Raw genomic sequence first — 21,182 nt, 5'->3', positions numbered from 1 at the left:
ATATCGGGTATCAAAATTATAGCCTCACACCTTTATTCAACCCAGACATGAGTCAATATTTTTACCCCTTGATTGAGTCCAGCCTCACCCCCGATGCCATAATCATTCATGTTCCATTTCAGACGGCGGACGTGTTTGAGGCACACGAAATTGTCCCGTTCCCCTTTTCAGCTAAGGACAGTGTGTTAGCCCTGGACACGTCCCCGTCTCTTGTTCTAATCGCGAAGGATTTCGCTCTGTATTCAACGGGTAGCTACTCACTCTTGCAATATTGCAAGGAGACGGTCTTCAGGCGATTCTATTGCTCTGTGTCTCTCTTTGCCTTCCTACCAGTTCGGGGAGGGGTATGCGAGATCGCCCTCACCCGCGTGAACGCGTCTGACGCTCTTTCTCTGTGCCCTTACAAGCAGCTACCACCAACGCCTGTTTTCCATAAGAACTTTCAGGGTCTGCATTATTTCTATTTCCCTCAGTCCTTCTATGTATCAGTCATCTGCCCGGAGGGTACCACTTATCAACGGGTTACGGGTCCCGTATGTCAAGGTGACTTTCAAGCTTGATGAAATGCTTTGTATACAAACTGAGACGGTAAACACTGACGGATAACATTCCTATAAGGTGGCGTGATCTATCTGTCGTGGGTTTTTTCCATTGACAATTGTATGCCTAATTCGTGGTGATACTAAATAATAATAATAATAATAATAATAATAATAATAATAATAATAATAATAATAATAATACATTGATATCCTACTATTACATGACAGTTAACTCATTCCTAGGCTGTACTCTTCATATAGCGACGCGTTTCGCTCAACATTGAGCATCTTCAGGCTGTTATGTGTAAACGAGTAAAATTATAAACGTAAAAGTATAAAATGTAAGAGTATAAAATGTAAAATCAAAGTATAAAATGTTAAAGTATAAAATGCAGAGGTATAAAATCTTATACTTTTAAGATTTTATACTTTTACATCTTATACTTTTGCATTTTATACTTTTACGTTTTATAATTTTACTCTTTTACACATAACAGCCTGAAGATGCTCAATGTTGAGCGAAACGCGTCGCTATATGAAGAGTACAGCCTAGGACAACTCATATACTTGATAGAACCTCACCTTAAAAACCTAGTGAGAAGATATGAAAAAGCTAATAAGGAATGGGTTAACTGTCATTATGGCATCATCTTTAACAAAACATGTATTAAAGAAGGGTTGCTTCCAACCTACACACACACACACACACACACACACACACACACACACACACACATATATATATATATATATATATATATATATATATATATATATATATATATATATATATATATATATATATATATATATATATATATATATATATATATATATATATATATATATATATATATATATATATACACTTTATTTTTAACTGGGTTATGAATACTATTATGTTGGCTGTCTTGTCACTGTAATTACAAATATAAATTTCTATCATGCCTGTATTGTACATACGGATAATAAACTAATGACTGTAGCTGAATGAGACTGAAATCACCAAGATAACAAGAGTAAGTTTAGTATTGTGATTTGGGTTGTCATGAAAGTCATTGGCACAGTGCAGGTCATCTTTTCCTGTGCAAAAATTCTTAAGCTTGACCAGGGGCGTTCCTAGGGTTCAAAAACATTCGGGGCTAAGAGAAAAACATCAGGGGCTGAAGTTAACAGTGAGCGAAAAAAAAAATGTGGGGGGGGACGTTTTTGCGTTCACCACCATGCACCTAAAATAAACACATACAGCTACACTCCCAGATTCCACAGTAAACTACAAACTACTCAAACTACTAGTATGTGGCTTCAATATGTAATCTTTAGTATGAACTACATCAATAACATCAGCTCCGTTCAAACAGTGGATAATATTTATTTATTATTTTTTGGAGAGACGGGGGCACGGGGCCCGGGGGTGAAAAAAGGTTCGGGGCTAGAGTCAAAACATTCGGGGCTCAAGCACCAGAAGTCCAAGGCTAACGACGCCATTGAGCTTGACCTTATTTTCCCTTTGTTGGTGGTGGTTGAAAAACTGGATATTGATTTCTAGGTCGCATGTTTGATGTGTTGTGTCTCGTCACTGCAGTGCTTCTTGCTGACATGCATGCCTGTGAGTCATTGTAAAAATGGGCCTATACCTTCTGCCTTATAAAACACAGTACCGTTAAGGGGAAAAAACAAAATTCAACCAAAAAATTCATACAACATAAATGCTGAAAAAAAGGAGTTTATTGTCTGTGTTCCTATTGTCAAATGCCAGATATTTTATATGTATATGGCAGGAACAAAAGCACGTGTCTGGATATAGAGTTACAAATCTGTGTGTATGTGTGTGTGTGTGTGTGCACACGCGCTGGTTTAAAGGGAAAACGAAGCGCAATGGACAATGCGATTGCTATAATTTTTGTATGCATGATTTTACAGATAAACTATATCTCATCAAAGGGGCCGAGGGAAGGAGGCGGCAGGTTCTCCTGCATCAGGAGGACATATTGCGCATCCTTGCCCAGTATCATGATGATGCAGGCCACTGTGGTCAACATACCACAGAGGAAAACATTGCCTCTTATTATTACTGGCCAAGGACATTATGTCAAAGACTATGTGATTAGACAGTGCATTGCGTGTTCAGTTTCACCATGTCAGTGATGCTTATACATGTGAAAAGTCCTATTGTAAAAGAGAGAAATATTGTATCTGTGAAGTTAACAAGTTGCCTGTACCAGATTGCATCTTGATTATTGAGGAACATTTAAGTCTTATCACTTGTATATTTTTGCAATAAATTCAATGAATTTCAGGGGCATTTTATTTTTCATCATTATTCTTATTAGCGCTTCTATGTTAAGACTCAAAAGCTGTTTGGAATTCAATTCTCACAACTATTAACGGTTTCTTGGTCTCAAAACACCTTTGAACAAAATAGTTTCATTTAAATTAATTATTTGCTGCTTTCCTATTTTCAGTGCAGGCGTTCTCTCTGGACCCTGGTACTATGCTTGCTATTTTCTTTAAGATGATTTTGTATTTAATTTCTTACTGTTCCCAGTTATAGCTTATATGTTGTATCTGTTAGTGCTATTGGTCTTAAAAGTCCCTTATGCATGGTTGGCTTTGCCTTCTATTTATTAATTGTTATTTGATACTTTGCCAAGTGTCTCGGAATGCAGGAATAATACCATTATTCCTTTATTCCTGTATTAAAAACATTACTTGTTGCATTCATTATATCTGCCTTAATTCCATAGAGGGGTAGGCTCAGACTAGACATCACACCCTCACACCCTCTGGCTGTTTGTAAGGTATATACAAAAGAGTAAATGCAAGTCTACACATTTGTTTCCAGAACTGCCTCGGAGTCCCCGCCAGGGGGGGGACCATAAATTCCCACAGGGAGGACTCCCCTTCTGGCTGCCGACTTGAAAGGTGTCCTGATAACTCCTCGAACCTCCTCCTTATCAATTTCTGCAACATTCGCGATCTCCGTTCTAATTTTCATTCTGTGGAACACCATCTCTCCTCCTCTAAACCTCACCTTCTCTTCCTCACCGAAACACAGGTTTCTGAGGCTACTGACAATAAAGTCTACTCTGTTCCCTCCTACTATCTCTATCCTAAATTTCAATCCAAAGCTGGATGTTGCGCCTACGGGCGCAACGACATCACTTGCCCACGACCTTGACTCTTCTGAATTTTCCACCATCTGGCTAAGACTTCATTGTCATTCTATTACTAAATACATCTGTGCTATTTATCTCTCACCTAACTCTGCTAACTATGTAAAACTCTTTGACTATTTGAACTCTAAAGTGGAGCGCATCTTGACCAACTCTCCCTTCGCTGAAATCTCCATCTTGGGAGATTTCAATGTTCACCACCAGCTTTGGCTTTCATTCTCTTTCACTGACCAGCCTGATGAACAAGCCTACAACTTTGCTCTCCTCAGCGACCTAGAGCAGTTGGTTCAGCACCCTACTCGTATTCCCGACCGTCTTGGAGACAGGCCCAACATTCTAGACCTCTTCCTTACCTCTAATCCTTCTTCTTACTCTGTCAAACTGTTCTATCCATTGGGCTCCTCCGATCATAACCTTATTTCTGTATCCTGTCCTATCGCTCCTGTACATCCTCTGGACCCAACGAGGAGGCGATGCTTCTGGCATTTTGCTTCAGCTCGGTGGGACGACCTGAGGATGTACTATTCCGATTTCCCGTGGAATGATTACTGCTTCCACGAGAGAGACCCCTCTGTGTGTGCTCTGCGCATCACAGAGGTGATTGTCTCTGGAATGGAGGCATACATTCCACGTACTTTCTCTACTCCTCATGCTAAAAAGCCTTGGTTTAATCATGCTTGTTCTCGTGCTATTAAAGATAGAGAGGCAGCTCACAAAAGGTTCCAGAGCCTTCGAACTCCCACAAACTTTGATCTATACATTTCAGCCCGGAATCGTGCCAAATCTATTCTCCGACTTACCAAAACTTCTTTTATAAATATAAAATGTCAACACCTTGCTTCTTATAATTCTTCCCGTGACTTCTGGCATCTGGCCAAAAATATCTCCTCCAGTTTCACTTCTTCCTCTTTCCCTCCTCTCCTTAACCTTGACGGCAGCACTGCCGTCTCATCTGTCTCTAAGGCTGAACTCTTCGCTCAAACTTTCTGTCAGATCACCACCTTGGACGATTCTGGGCATATTCCTCCTACTCATCCCCCCCCTGACTCCTTTATGCCTGTTATTAAGATTCTTCCTAATGATGTTTTCTATGCCTTCTCTGGCCTCAACTCTCAGAAGGCTTATGGACCTGATGGAGTGCCTCCTATTGTCCTTAAAAACTGTGCTTCTGTGCTGACACCCTGCCTGGTCAAACTCTTTCGTCTCTGCCTATCAACATCTATCTTTCCTTCCTGCTGGAAGTATGCCTTTGTACAGCCTGTGCCTAAGAAGGGTGACCGCTCCAATCCCTCAAACTACCGCACAATAGCTTTACTTTCATGTCTATCTAAAGCTTTTGAATCAATCCTTAACCGGAAGATTCAAAAGCACCTTTACACTTCTAACCTTCTATCTGATCGCACCAAAAGAGGTGGCCGAAAGCAAGATCAAATAAGGGAGAAGAGGTGTCCTGATACCCTCCTCTTAAAAGAGTTCAAGTCGTAGGCAGGAGGAAATACAGATGAAGGAAGATTGTTCCGGAGTTTACCAGCGTGAGGGATGAAAGAGTGAAGATGCTGGTTAACTCTTGCATAAGGGGTTTGGACAGTATAGGGATGAGCATGAGTAGAAAGTCGAGTGCAGCGGGGCCGCGGGAGGGGGGGAGGCATGCAGTTAGCAAGTTCAGAAGAGCAGTCAGGGTGGAAATATCGATAGAAGATAGAAAGAGAGGCAACATTGCGGCGGAATTTAAGAGGTAGAAGACTATCAGTATGAGGAGGAGAGCTGATGAGACGAAGAGCCTTAGCCTCCACTCTGTCCAGAAGAGCTGTGTGAGTGGAGCCCCCCCACACATGAGATGCATACTCCATACGAGGGCGGACAAGGCCCCTGTATATGGACAGCAACTGTGCAGGGGAGAAGAACTGGCGGAGACGGTACAGAACGCCCAGCCTCGAGGAAGCTGATTTAGTAAGAGATGAGATATGAAGTTTCCAGTTGAGATTTTGAGTTATGGATAGACCGAGGATGTTTAGTGTTGAGGAAGGTGATAGCTGGGTGTTGTCAAAGAATAGGGGATAGTTGTTTGCAAGATTGTGTCGAGTGGATAGGTGGAGAAACTGTGTTTTTGAGGCGTTGAAGGACACCAGGTTCTTTTTGCCCCAATCGGAAATAATAGTAAGGTCTGAGGCTAAGCGTTCTGCAGCCTCCAGCCTTGAGTCGTTAAGTTCCTGAAGGGTGGGTCTTCTATTAAAAGAAGTTGAGTAATGCAGAGTGGAATCATCGGCGTAGGAATGGATAGTACAGTTCGTTTTGGAAAGAAGATCATCAATGAACAACAGAAAAAGAGTGGGAGATAGGACAGAACCCTGTGGGACACCACTGTTAATAGATTTAGGGGAAGAACAGTGACCGTCTACCACGGCAGAAATAGAACGGTCAGAAAGGAAACTGGAGATAAAGGTACAGAGAGAAGGATAGAAACCGTAGGAGGGTAGTTTGGAAAGCAAAGATTTGTGCCAGACCCTATCAAAAGCTTTTGATATGTCCAACGCAATAGCAAAAGTTTCACCGAAACGGCTAAGAAAGGATGACCAAGAGTCAGTTAAGAAGGCTAGGAGATCACCAGTAGAACGCCCCTTGCGGAACCCATATTGGCGATCAGATAGAAGGTCAGAAGTGGAAAGGTGCTTTTGAATCTTCCGGTTAAGGATTGATTCAAAAGCTTTAGATAGACAAGAAAGTAAAACTATAGGACGTTTTTCGTTTCAAGGATTTACCCCCTAAGAAGGGGGAACGGGCCCTTGTCTGTAGGACGGTAGTTTGAGGGATTGGAGCGGTCACCCTTCTTAGGCACAGGCTGTATGAAGGCATACTTCCAGCAAGAAGGAAAGGTAGATGTTGACAGGCAGAGGCGAAAGAGTTTGATCAGGCAGGGTGACAGCACGGAGGCACAGTTTTTAAGGACAATAGGAGGCACTCCATCAGGTCCATAAGCCTTCTGAGGATTGAGGCCAGAGAGGGCATAGAAAACATCATTTTGAAGAATCTTTATAACAGGCATAAAGGAGTCAGAGGGGGGATGAGTAGGAGGAATAAGCCCAGAATCGTCCAGAGTGGAGTTTTTAGAAAAAGTTTGAGAGAAGAGTTCAGCCTTAGAGATAGATGAGACGGCAGTGTTGCCGTCAGGACTGAGGAGTGGAGGGAAAGATGAAGAAGTGAAGTTGGAGGAGATGTTTTTGGCTAGATACCAGAAGTCACGGGAAAAGTTAGAGAAAGCAAGGTTTTGGCATTTTCTATTAATGAAAGAATTTTTGGTTAGTCGGAGAATAGATTTGGCACGATTTCGGGCAGAAATGTAAAGTTCATAATTAGTTCCGCAAGGGGCGTTGTACTGGCGATTTTCTTGTTCTCTTAACTGACTCTTGGTCATCCTCTCGTAGCCGTTTCGGTGAAACTTCCTCTGTTGCGCTAGACATATCGAAAGCCTTCGATAGAGTCTGGCACAAGTCTTTACTTTCTAAACTGCCCTCTTTCGGATTCTATCCCTCTCTCTGTTTTTTTGTCTCCAATTTCCTTTCCGGCAGTTCTTTCTCTGCGGTGGTAGACGGTCACTGCTCTTCCCCTAAACCTATCAACAGTGGCGTTCCACAGGGCTCTGTCCTATCACCCACTCTCTTTCTGTTATTCATCAATGATCTTTCCAAAACAAACTGCCCTGTCCACTCATACGCCGACGACTCCACTCTGCATTATTCAACTTTTAATAGAAGACCCTCTCAACAAGAAGTACACAACTCCAGACTGGAGGCTGCAGAACGCTTAACCTCAGACCTTGCTATCATTTCCGATTGGGGCAGAAGGAACCTTGTGTCCTTCAATGCCTCAAAAACTCAATTTCTCCACCTATCAACTCGACACAATCTTCCAAACGCCTATCCCCTATTCTTCGACAACACTCAGCTGTCACCTTCTTCAACACTAAACATCCTCGGTCTATCCTTAACTCAAAATCTCAACTGGAAACTTCATATCTCCTCTCTCGCTAAATCAGCTTCCTCGAGGTTGGGCGTTCTGTATCGTCTCCGCCAGTTCTTCTCCCCCGCGCAGTTGCTATCCATATACAGGGGTATTGTCCGCCCTTGCATGGAGTATGCATCTCACGTGTGGGGCGGCTCCACCCACACAGCTCTTCTGGACAGAGTGGAGTCTAAGGCTCTTCCTCTCATCAGCTCTCCTCCTCCTACTGATGGTTTTCTACCTCTTAAATTCCGCCGCGATGTTGCCTCTCTTTCTATCTTCTATCGATATCTCCACGCTGACTGCTCTTCTGAACTTGCTAACTGCATGCCTCCCCCTCTCCCGCGGCCCTGCTGCACACGACTTTCTACTCATGTTCATCCCTATACTGTCCAAACCCCTTATGCAAGAGTTAACCAGCATCTTCGCTCTTTCATCCCTCACGCTGGTAAACTCTGGAACAATCTTCCTTCATCCGTATTTCCTCCTGCCTACGACTTGAACTCTTTCAAGAGGAGGGTATCAGGACACCTCTCCTCCCGAATTTGACCTTGCTTTTGGCCACCTCTTCTGATTCTTTTATGGGAGCAGCGATTAGAGGGCTTTTTTTTATTATTGTTTTTTTTGTGCCCTTGAACTGCCTCCTTTGCTGTAAAAAAAAATAATACTGTTTGGTGATGCAGATATGGATATAATTTGGTGATGCAAGAATAGATTTCATATCTATAATATTGTGGTAGCTGCAAATGTGCACATTATGTCTATCTCACATTGTGTAGAATGTAGACGAAAGACTAGAAAAGTTCCATTGTCTTTGCAACATCAGAAATGGATTTCAAATAAACATTTTTTTTCATCTACTGCAGGGGTTCCCACCCTAGGGTACATGTACCCCCAGTGGTACATTTGCACTTTTCAGGGGGTACATTGGGTCCGAGAGAATAACCACTACTGTTCAATACATTTGCATTCAAATTGCACAATGTCGTGTTTTATTTTTTCAGTTTCCTCATTTTAGTAAGCAAAATTGTTATTTAAACTATATCATCAGTCTACACATACAGGTTTCATTATGAAATAATATCAAAATACTATAATTTCATCGTTTTTTATCTTAAATTTTTAGAGGTACACGGGAATCAATAAAAATGCGCAAGGGGTACAGAGGAACAAAAAGGTTGGGAACCCCTGATCTACTGCATAAAATAACCCCCTCCTTCTCATGCACACTACATATAATTTAAGGTTGCATCTTCTTGAATTACTTGTTCACAGCACCGCCCACAATATCCAGTCCTGAAACAATGTTGTTGAATTGTTTCTACACTCCTCATGAGAGAGAGAGAGAGAGAGAGAGAGAGAGAGAGAGAGAGAGAGAGAGAGAGAGAGAGAGAGAGAGATAATCATTTTTTTCAAGCTTAACTTACCAACTTCTGTAGGGCAGCCTGATTTAGCTCTTTGATAAGTAATATTTGGTAAATTTCTTGGTTTCCCTATCATGATTTTATCATATATTGACTCTCAGGTTGATCATATTTCTTAGGCACAGCTAATGTAAGTACTTTATCATGATTTAATGTTTTGAAAAGCATTGGTGAGTCTTTATTAACAGATTTGTGGTTTATCCATGTTAGGTTAGTTGCCCTATCAAGTGTTGCCTAACATAACATCGCTCCTTAAAACCTTCTCTCTCTCTCTCTCTCTCTCACACACACACACACACACACACACACACATATATATATATATATATATATATATATATATATATATATATATATATATATATATATATATATATATATATATATATATATATATATATATATATATATATATATATATATATATATATATATATATATATATATATATATATATATATATATATATATATATATATATATATATATGAAGAACGATACCTACGTATGATATTGTGTAGAGCCATTATATATCAATTCTGATAGCATATTAACATCCTCACCTTTATTAACAGCACCGTAAAAACACTATTATTATTATATTAATATTCACATAATGACTACAATGTATACTGTGTTCTGAAGAAAAAAAAAACACGCTTCAATATCAGATCGGAGGTACAATTACGGCATGTAATATTGCAATGATCATCTCAGCTGTCTTTGACATTTAAATTTTCTTTTATCGCCGGACGCCTTGGTCCTAGGTACCATCTCAGGCCGTGTACGGTTTCATCGACGTCGCTAAATTAGAGACAAGGAAGGCCTTACATTTTTCCTTCCCCTGTCATTATTAATGAATCTTAGGTGTCGCAACTTGGTATGAACATGGTCTAAGTATTCACCTGTGAAAATATGTTGATGCAAATGTGATTGGAATCCTATTTTTTTGTGAAAAATGAATGTGCGATCATGGGTGTAAGAGCGCTGCTGGAGGATTGCTTGGCGACGAGGAAAAGCTGCCGAACTTTATTTAATTTCTGATTTACTAGGGCGAATTTTGCGTTTTCCTTCTCTATGTAGATACAGTAAACGTTAATTTACCTATACATGTCAACAGAACGATCTTACAACATATAATAGCGAAGAAATCTGAGGCATATAGATGCCCAGGCTCAATTCTGCCTGAGGCTCAATTTTGCCAATGACAGGGGCCTATATTTTTCCTTCCCCTGCCATTATTAATGAATCTCAGGTGTCGCAACTTGGTGTGAACATGGCCTAAATATTCACCTGTGGAAATATATTGATGAAAATGTGATTGATATCCTATTTTCTGAGAAAAATGAATGTGCGATCATGGGTGTCGGAGCGCTGCTGGAGGATGGCTTGGCGACGAGGAAAAACTGCCGAACTTTATGTAATTTCTTATTTAATGAGGCAAATTTTGACATGGTCTTTGTCATCATAATAAAGAATGATGATCATGCTAGTTCTAGACGCCATATCAGTGGAAAAGAACCCCACATACACGAGCTTGAGCTAAGATAACAGAGGCATGTGGATGCCCGGGCTCAATTTTGCCCGAGGCTCAATTTTGCCCGTGACACCGCCGCCACACTGAAAATTCAAAACACAAAACAGTCAGACGTCGTGGCGTGGCAAGCGAGTGTGCAGGTCACGGTCACCCTCTTGTCCTCGAGGAAACTCAGCACGGTTAGTATTGAATAGAGATCTAGATCGCCACCACAGAGTTGTAATTGTGTAAAAGAGAGAGAGAAAGGTATGTACGAACACAGACACACACTAGAGCAGTGGTTCTTAACCTGGGGGTTGTGACCCCCTGGGGGGTCGTTTGAGGCTTCTCGAGGGGTCACGGAGGGTTTGCGAGAAAGTAATTTATTCCAGAGTAACGGAGGGTGATTGTATATGCTTCCCTCCTGCTCTGTGACTTCCAAAGTCCCAAGGCGCTTTGCCTTTGCGTTCCAGCACACAACGAGGGAACGAGGTAAGTTGTTTCGAGGAATATTGGATTTTATTCGTATGGTGTAAGGCTGTAAACTGTTCTGCATGTTATACAGTATCTATAACTTATGTAATAAATTGTAAGTGGAAAGAGCTTTACAATCTGTAATAGCCTGCCAATAAGCCAATGAAGTAGCCAAGTGAAATACATTATAACTTTACAGTAGCTTATAATTTTCATTTTGCATTTAGCAAAACCAGGTTATTATTTTGCATTTACGACTACTATTCTATTATTTTGCATTCATGAATTACTTGGCTATTATTTTGCAGTTACGAATAATATGCAATAAATATTTTGCATTCATCAATACTATGCATTATTATTTCACATTTAGGGATATTAGGCTATTACTTTGCATTTAGGAATACCCTATTATTTTGCATTTAGGAATACCCTATTATTTTGGATTCAAGAATACTAGCTATTAAATTGCATTTAGAAACAACAGGCTATTATTTAACATTTAGGAATACTAGGCTATTATCTAACATTTAGGAATACTAGGCTATCATTTTGCATTTAGGAATAATAAGCTATTATTTTGCATTTAGGACTAATAAGCTATTATTTTGCATTTAGGAATAGTAAGCTATTATTTTACATTTAGCAATAACAATAAGCTATTATTTTTGCATTTAAGAATATTAGACTATTATTTTGCATTTAGGAAACTAGGCTATTATTTTGCATTTAGGAAACTAGGCTATTACCTTGCATTTAGGAAACTAGGCTATTGTTTTGCGTTTTGGAACCTAGGCTATTATTTTGCATTTAGGAAACTAGGCTATTATTTTGCATCTCGGGAACTTGGCTATTATTTTGCATTTACGAAACTAGGCTATTATTTTGCATTTAAGAATACTAGGCTATTATTTTGCATTTACAATGCTAGGCTATTATTTTGCATTTACAATACTAGGCTATTATTTTGCATTTTGGGAACTTGGCTATTATTTTGCATTTACAAAACTAGGCTATTATTTTGCATTTACGAAACTAGGCTATTATTTTGCATTAGCAGGAGTAGGTAGGAGGACAACTACCGAACGGGCGTGAGCTACTACAGCATACCTCATCTTATAGGTACCCTTAATTAGATAGCTGATTGAACTGGAGCATACCAGCAGTAACCACTATTAGACAACTTACCCATTATGGTCCATTGAATTTTAGCTCCAAATTTTGATCAGCGTTCTGCCCCTCCTTTAAGAATAGAACATAAGAACATAAGAACGCAGGAGTCTACAAGAGGCCGGCAGGCCTGTACGAGGCAGCTCCTTTGACCCTAAGCTCCCGTGTATCTAACCCCACCTAATATCGCTGTCCATGAATTTATCTAGTCTATTTTTGAATGTGACAATTGTATTGGCACTCACCACATGACTGCTAAGCCTATTCCACTCATCCACCACCCTGTTAGTAAACCAATTTTTGCCTATGTCCCTGTTGAATCTGAATTTATCCAGTTTAAACCCGTTACTTCGTGTCCTACCCGGTTCTCTTACCAACAAAACCTTATGAATGTCTCCCTTATTAAAGCCCTTCATCCATTTATAAACCTCGATCATGTCTCCACGCACCCTTCGCCTTTCTAGAGAATGGAAGTTTAACTGTTTGAGTCTTCCCTCGTATGGCAAGTTTCTCAACCCCTGAATCATCTTAGTCATTCTCCTCTGCACCGATTCTAACATTTTGATATCCATTCTATAGTAAGGTGACCAGAACTGAACCGCATAGTCAAGATGAGGTCTAACTAATGCTAAATATAGTTTGAGGAAGACTTCGGGGCTTCTGTTGCTTACGCTCCTTGAAATAAATCCCAGTACCTTATTAGCTCGATTTCTAGCTTGAATGTATTGTGCCCTTGGACGGAGATCAGAGCTCACTAAGACCCCTAAATCCCTCTCGCACCCAGACCTACTTATGAGAGTGTCATTTAAGCAATAGTTATGTGAGGGGTTGTTCCTACCTACACTCAGAATACTGCACTTCCCTACATTGAACTCCATCTGCCATTTATCCGCCCAGTCATATAATCTGTTGAGTTCACCTTGGAGAATACTAGCGTCCTGATCCGACTCAATTACTCTACCGATCTTGGTATCATCTGCAAATTTACTAACATCATTACTAATTCCTGTATCTAAGTCATTGATATAAATAATAAACAAAAGTGGACCTAATACCGAACCTTGTGGGACCACACTCGTAACACATCCCCAGTCAGATCTTTTACCATTGATTTGCACTCTTTGCTTCCTATTGCTAAGCCACGCCTTGACCCAGTTCAAAACTTTACCCTCTACTCCGTGAGCCTGTAATTTAAGCAACAGTCGTTGGTGAGGAACTTTGTCAAACGCTTTACTAAAATCAAGATAGATTACATCATAATTTTCATCTCTGTCAACCGCCTCAAATACTTTATTGTAGAAGGACAAGAGATTGGTGAGGCATGACCTACCTTTTGTGAACCCATGCTGCGAGTCGTGAATTAAGCTATGTTTTTCTAAATGCTCCCGAATGTTCCTGGCTATTATGGACTCCAGCATCTTCCCTATAACCGATGTTAAGCTAATTGGGCGATAGTTTGAAGCAACTGACCTGTCCCCCTTTTTAAAAATCGGCGTCACATTAGCTACTTTCCATAGGCTCGGCACATAGCCAGTATTTACCAGTGACCCACTAACCGACATCTTAAAGATGTCGGTTAGTGGGTCACTGATTACATCACCTAACTCCTTTAATACCCTCGGAAATATCCCGTCAGGACCTGGCGACTTGTTCTTCTTAAGCTTATCTATCTCATCCTGAACTACTTGCCTGGTAATGATTATATCCCTCAATTTATCGCCATCCCCGCCCTCGTACACCTGAACTCTTTCCGGTATAGTCGTTCGATCCTCCTGTGTGAATACTGAAAGGAAGTAGTCGTTCAACAATGTGCTCATATTTTCGTAATTTTCTACTAGCTCCCCTGTGTTTGTTTTCAGCGGTTCAATTTTCTCCCGTGTTTTTGTTCTATACATCTGAAAGAAGCCCTTAGGATTACTTTTCGCCTCATTTGCTACTTTGATCTCATAGTTCTTTTTTGCTATCCTGGTGTTTTTCTTAACTAATCTAGATAGTTCGACGTACCGGCCCCTGAGATGTGTTTCCCCATTCTTTATTTTCTGATAAATTCCCTTCTTTAACCCAATCTCGTGTTTTAGTCCACGAGTCATCCACTTAGGATCATTGTTTTCTTTTCTAAGTGTTCGCTGTGGTATATGCTGTTCTTGCCCCTCTACTATTACTCTAACTAAAATATTGTAAGACATTTCTACCTGGTTCTCCTGGCTCTCCAATCCGCAGTTCTGGCCCTCATGAATCCCTAAATTATCCCAGTTTACCCCTTCAAGATGTCTTCGAAGCCCGTCGTAGTTTGCTCTTCTAAAATCTGGCACTAACACTGGGTTTGGTTCGCGGGTTACCGCCCAGTCTAAGCTAAAACGAACCGTTCTGTGATCACTATTTCCTAACTCTCCGCCCACCTCCAACTCACGTAGCAAGTTCCCATTATTGGTTAGGACTAAGTCTAATATGTTATCTCCTCTGGTAGGTTCAGTAACTACTTGCTTAAGGAAATTATCTTGTATAACTTCAAGAAAGTCCTCGGCTTCCAGGTCACCCACTAGATCTTCCCAGTCTATATTCCTATTGGATGGATGGAATAGACTTGGCAGTCATGTTAATTTTTATGTGGGTGCCAATACCATAGATACATATTCAAGAAGGAGTTGGATATAGTCATGGATAGTGTCGAGGTAATTAAGGTGGGGTTAGGATTACAGGACCTGCCTTAATTGTGTAGGCCAACTGGCCTCTTGCAGACTCTTTACGTTCTAAGGTTCTTATGAGAGAGAGAGAGAGAGAGAGAGAGAGAGAGAGAGAGAGAGAGAGAGAGAGAGAGAATAATTTGTATAAGTTCTTGTGATCTTTCTCTTCTCTTCGAGTTGAACCTTGTTCTAGCATGACACAGACTGACTTGCTTAAATATGTATCAACTTTTCATTAATTATAGCATATACGTACCTCATCTTAGGTACCCTTGATTAGAGATAACTGAACTGGAGCGTACCAGCATAACCACTATATATATTAGTCGACCAACCAAACCTGGAAAACTCTCTCTCTCTCTCTCTCTCTCTCAAGAACCTTAGAACGTAAAGAGTCTGCAATATATATATATATATATATATATATATATATATATATATATATATATATATATATATATATATATATATATATATATATATATATATATATATATATTCTCTTTTAAGCATACGAGGTTGAATGAAATTGCTGTTTCTGCATTATTCAGCTTCTGCTGCGTTTTTTCTATTAGTCTTATCAACTCTCTTTTTACGGTGTCTAAAGCCCCGAGGAGCTGTCCAAAAGTTGGGTTGTTGGTTGCAACGTTTCGTTCCTGCCTAGGGAACATCTTCAGGCTGAATGGAGCTGGATCGTCTTCTTCTTCTTATGTGATATACCCCCTAAATAGGGGGAACGGGCCTTTGTCTTTCGACGGCCCGTCGCAGGGGGGAACCCGCCGCTGGCGTGCGGCGGGTGTAGGGACACCTCCGCCGCCGCCACAGCCACGGGTAATAGCCGGCGAGCAGCGACGGAGGCACGGGCTCTCTGGGCAGGCTCCCAGCAGACACCAGTAGCGGTACTCGTGCGAGCAGCCGACTGGTCGACTTGACCGCGGAGGGGTGGTCCAAAGCGAGGATGACCCCACGGGTCCACCTCGCCTCCGTAGAAGGGCCACCCGGCTGCTCGCCCGAGGAGTGCTGGCGTTCCACTGCGCTGGGTCGTTCTTCTTCTTCTTCTTCGGTGATTTACCCCCTAAAAAGGAGGAACGGGCCTTTGTCTAGCGACGGCCCGTCGCAGGGGGGAACACGCCGCTGGCGTGCGGCGGGTGTGGGGAAGCCTCCGCCGCCGCCACAGCCACGAGTAAGAGCCGGCGAGCAGCGACGGAGGCACGGGCTCTCTGGGCAGGCGCCCAGCAGACACCCGTAGCTGACACGTGCGAGCAGCCGACTGGTCGACTTGACCGCGGAGGGGTGGTCCAAAGCGAGGATGACCCCACGGGTCCACCTCGCCTCCGTAGAAGGGCCACCCGGCTGCTCGCCCGAGGAGTGCTGGCGTTCCACTGCGCTGGGTCGTTCTTCTTCTTCTTCTTCGGTGATTTACCCCCTAAAAAGGAGGAACGGGCCTTTGTCGACTGACGGCCCGTCGCAGGGGGGAACCCGCCGCTGGCGTGCGGCGGGTGTGGGGAAGCCTCCGCCGCCGCCACAGCCACGGGTAGAAGCCGGCGAGCAGCGACGGAGGCACGGGTCCTCCGGGCAGGCGCCCAGTAGCAGTCCGTAGCTGAGCCGAGCGAGCAACTCAGCCCAGAGGCCGGGAGAGTGGCTCGCTCGACGAGTGCTGGCGTTCCACTGGTCTGTGGGTTGTTGTGTGGGATTTACCCCCTAAAAAGGGGGAACGGGCCTTTGTCGATTGACGGCCCGTCGCAGGGGGGAACCCGCCGCTGGCGTGCGGCGGGTGTGGGGAAGCCTCCGCCGCCGCCACAGCCACGGGTAGAAGCCGGCGAGCAGCGACGGAGGCACGGGCCCTCCGAGCAGGCGCTCAGGAGCAGCCCGTAGCTGAGCCGAGCGAGCAACTCAGCAGTCTATAGGTGGCCCAGAGGCCGGGAGAGTTGCTCGCTCGACGAGTGCTGGCGGTCCACTGTCTGTGGGTTGTTGTTGTTGTGTGGGATGTCTGGGTTGCTCCTTTTATATGCGCGTTCTGGCTTGTGATTGGCCGGTGTGGCGTGTACAAGTAGCGCGGTGAATGCTGCGCGGCGTCCCTCGCTGCGCAGTTTTTTTTATTTATTTATTTATTTTTTTTTTTACGTTGTTTGCTTATTGCGCCGGTAGGCATCTTCCCGGTGGGGCCTGATGGTCGGCCCAAGGCTTCTTCCAGGTGGGGCCTGATGGTCGGCCCAGCCCGTTCTGGCGCAGCTAGGCGAGTGTTTATAGTGGCGCCATCTTGCATTGGCTCATGCTGTCCCCCGGAACTCGTACTTGATTCGCTTGGACGGCTTACTCTAGAGTCCGGGTTGATGGGTGGTCTTCAGGACAGCATGTGGGTAGTTTTAAGCCACTCGGCGGTGACCGAAAAATCCGAGTGGTAGCGTGAGGATTCGAACCCGCGTCGTCCATCACGCGGCGAATGTGGGTCCAGTACGCTATCACTTCGGCCACCGCCTTCTCTTTACGTTTCGCTGCGCAGGTGCCTAGGTTTTGTTTTTTCTGCTACTTCTCTAGAGAAGTAGCAGAAAAAAACAACACCTAGGCACCTGCGCAGCAAGGGACGCCGCGCAGCATTCACCGCGCTACTTGTACACGCCACACCGGCCAATCACAAGCCAGAACGCGCATATAAAAGGAGCAACCCAGATGACTCAATCGACAAAGGCCCGTTCCCCCTTTTTAGGGGGTAAATCCCACACAACAACAACGACCCAGTGGGCAGTGGAACGCCAGCACTCGTCGAGCGAGCAACTCTCCCGGCCTCTGGGCCACCTATAGACTGCTGAGTTGCTCGCTCGGCTCAGCTACGGGCTGCTACTAGGCGCCTGCCCGGAGGGCCCGTGCCTCCGTCGCTGCTCGCCGGCTTCTACCCGTGGCTGTGGCGGTGGCGGAGGTTTCCCCACACCCGCCGCACGCCAGCGGCGAGTTCCCCCCTGCGACGGGCCGTCAGTCGACAAAGGCCCGTTCCCCCTTTTTAGGGGGTAAATCCTTAACGAACGACCCAGCTGACAAAGGCCCGTTCCCCCTTTTTAGGGGGTAAATCCTTCACCACCACCACGACCCAGCTCCATTCAGCCTGAAGATATTCCCTAGACAGGAACGAAACGTTGCAACCGACAACCCAACTTTTGGACAGCTCCTCGGGGCTTTAGACACCGTAAAAAGAGAGTTGATAAGACTAATAGAAAAAACGCAGCAGAAGCTGAATAATGCAGAAACAGCAATTTCATTCAACCTCGTATGCTTAAAAGAGAATTTACTCCCTGGCTACACCAATCTAATATAAATATATATATATATATATATATATATATATATATATATATATATATATATATATATATATATATATATATATATATATATATATATTTTTTTTTTGTTTTTTAGGGCATCGCATGTTAATAGCAGGCATCTATGTGGAATACTTCCATTGTGGGGAGGTAAAAATGATGTGGGTGGAAATAACCATCTCAGAATTTGAATTTAAAGGTAATATTGAGGGTCATCAAGGTTATTGTGGTTCAAAATTTGTTTTGTGACCGTTTTTTTTTTATGATAGGACCTTATTCTTTAATTGAAGAAGCTTATAAAATGACATATTGTTTTATCTATTGCAAGTGAATTTAAGGTTTAGTGTTTTAAAGTGCTGAAATCCACAGTTAAACAAAAATTTTGCATATTTTCACTTAATGAAGAAGTTGGGGAAGATGTATCAGAGAAGCAGCTAGGGCTCCCACTTTTGGGGGAAATTACACTAGATTGGGAAATTTCATCAATAATTGATGAAAATTCCCCCCAAGATTATTATAGTAACGAATCTAGGGAAACTGGCTAATTTGGGGAAATCTTTGATCAGTATTAGAAAAAAATCTAAATATTTTGTTGAGTCCATGATTTTTTGGTGTAAATTATATATTAAAAACTACTGCAACTCATATTGAAATATTTTATGATGTCCTATACACACCATATTATTCCTGTAGGCCTACCTTCTGACTGCTTTCATTGGCATCCCCTCGTCTTAATATAGTTGATAATATATGATTTGGAGTACAGCAGTCAAGCCTTTCTAGTGCCTTTCAGGTTAGGCCTATCGTTGCTGAATGAAATTATCCAAGGTTACGCAGATGAAATGTGTCATACTGTCATATCACAAGTACATATTTATTTCAGTGTTCCTAGGCAGTTACATTATAAAACAAATATAAACACTTTATGCATTTTAGGATACATAGTAGCAGGAATAACAAGTAAAAAGAGCTGGCACACATTAAGGCAGTATTGTATAATTCTGGGGAAATTGTGAGAAGTGTACCTCATGTTTCATTAGCAACCAAAGACATTGCACCATTTGCCGTGGTCACTGGTCTCCTCACTGCTGAGGATCGAGGCAAGCAATATATCATAGCTAATGCTAAACGACTACTCATTGATGGAAGTGTAGCTACAGTTCCATGCTGCTCTCAGAAGGCACCGCTCATTTTTTTTTTTTCAGATATGTACAAAGTAGCCATTTCCACTCAGCAGTGTGTGCAGAAATTTATCAAATGCTGATAAAAAAAAACTGTTGCAGCGATTACTGAATGCTGTCACTGCAGGTCGATCAGTGGAAATGGAATCTATAGTCTCAAGCATGAGCTGTCCCTTGTTCCCCTGTCCTTGGCCAAGCCTGGAGGTCAGATGAACTCAACACCAAAGGCAGACCTTGTCAGTATCCTCTGATGTCTGGAATAAGTGTACCCACAGAGGTCTCAGTTGTTGAAATGGAGACCTGTGTGCTGACTGATGGACATGCACTTATCCAGACATTAGGAAAGCCTCATGGGTGCCAAACATTTGGTAACTATGCTGAGGTCTTTATACGCAATGTGACACCAATTTGGAGAACGCATAACGATAGTTGATGTAGTGTTTGACCGCTATATTGGAGAGGAATCAATCAAGACTGCTACTCGATCAAAGCGAGTGGGTAAGAGGAAACTTGATTCACCAGACCACTGATGGCCCACTTCTTCATGTCTGGAGTAGTTTCATTGCCTGGGAAGAAAACAAGGCAGATCTTGCCAGGTACCTGTTTGAGGCAATCATGCAGAAGGGTGTGGATCTTCCAGTTAGCTTTGAGCTTGTAACTGGAGGTGGATTCTCTAATGCTACTGAAGCCAGATCAACAAGTAGGCAAACTGTCCGACTTCAAGGAAATCATGAAGCTGATACAAGACTGACTCTCCATTCATGTGAGGCAGCCACTGAAGGCTATGAAAGGCTGCTTATCAAGTCCAGTGATAAAGATGTGATTCTGCTTCTCCTACACTTTATGCCAGGCAAGGCAGCAGAGGTACGGATGATCTCTAGAACAACAAGGAAGAGGAAATGCTATCCAATACACACAGTATCTGAGAGGCTCCCACGACCTATTAGGGAAGACCTGCTCGGTTTTCATGGTATAACAGGATGTGACACAAACTCTGCTTACAGTGGCCATGGCAAGAAGACATGTTGAACAACTTTCCATAGTCAACCACTCCTGGTTAGTGGAACTGGACGTGATGGAGAACTTGCACCAATTGAGCAGTTTGTGTGCCTCCTCTATGGTTCTTTTAGATTATTAAATGTTAACCAAGCCAGGCTCCAGCTCTTTAAGGCCATGAATGACCTTGAGATGTTGCCTCCAGCTAGGGATGCACTGAAACTGCTCATTTTATGTGCCCACTACCAGGCAAAGATTTGGCTGCAAGCAGATCAGGAACACATCCAGATATCATCTCCACTGGACACATCAGTTTGGATAAAGGAAAAAAGTTGCCTGGTTCCTCTGTGGAGAGCACTTCCTCTTATCCCAGATGTTTGTCTTCAGCTTGTGACCCGTGCATGCAAATCCAAATGTAGGACAACTCTATGCTCCTGCTTCTGGAAAGGTCTCAAGTGTCCTGGCTGTGCCTGTGATGCAGTAGCCTGTTGTAACCCAGCAGCCCCAGAAGTTGTAAAGTTTATTTAGTCCATAAAGGCATAACATATTTGTATTAATTGAAATTACTGAAAAGGAAAGAGTACTACCGTGTTTGTGACAAACATAATTTGTTAAGTGTTTTTTACATGTATATATTCAACTGTGATAATGTGTAGAATATTACATGGCTTGCATGCATTATACTTCAAACAACATATAACCC

The sequence above is a fragment of the Eriocheir sinensis genome, unplaced genomic scaffold (genome assembly GCF_024679095.1).
Source record: "Eriocheir sinensis breed Jianghai 21 unplaced genomic scaffold, ASM2467909v1 Scaffold547, whole genome shotgun sequence".
Classification (NCBI taxonomy): domain Eukaryota; kingdom Metazoa; phylum Arthropoda; class Malacostraca; order Decapoda; family Varunidae; genus Eriocheir; species Eriocheir sinensis.
The sequence above is the reverse complement of the archived record's forward strand: the minus strand, read 5'-3'. Positions refer to the sequence as shown.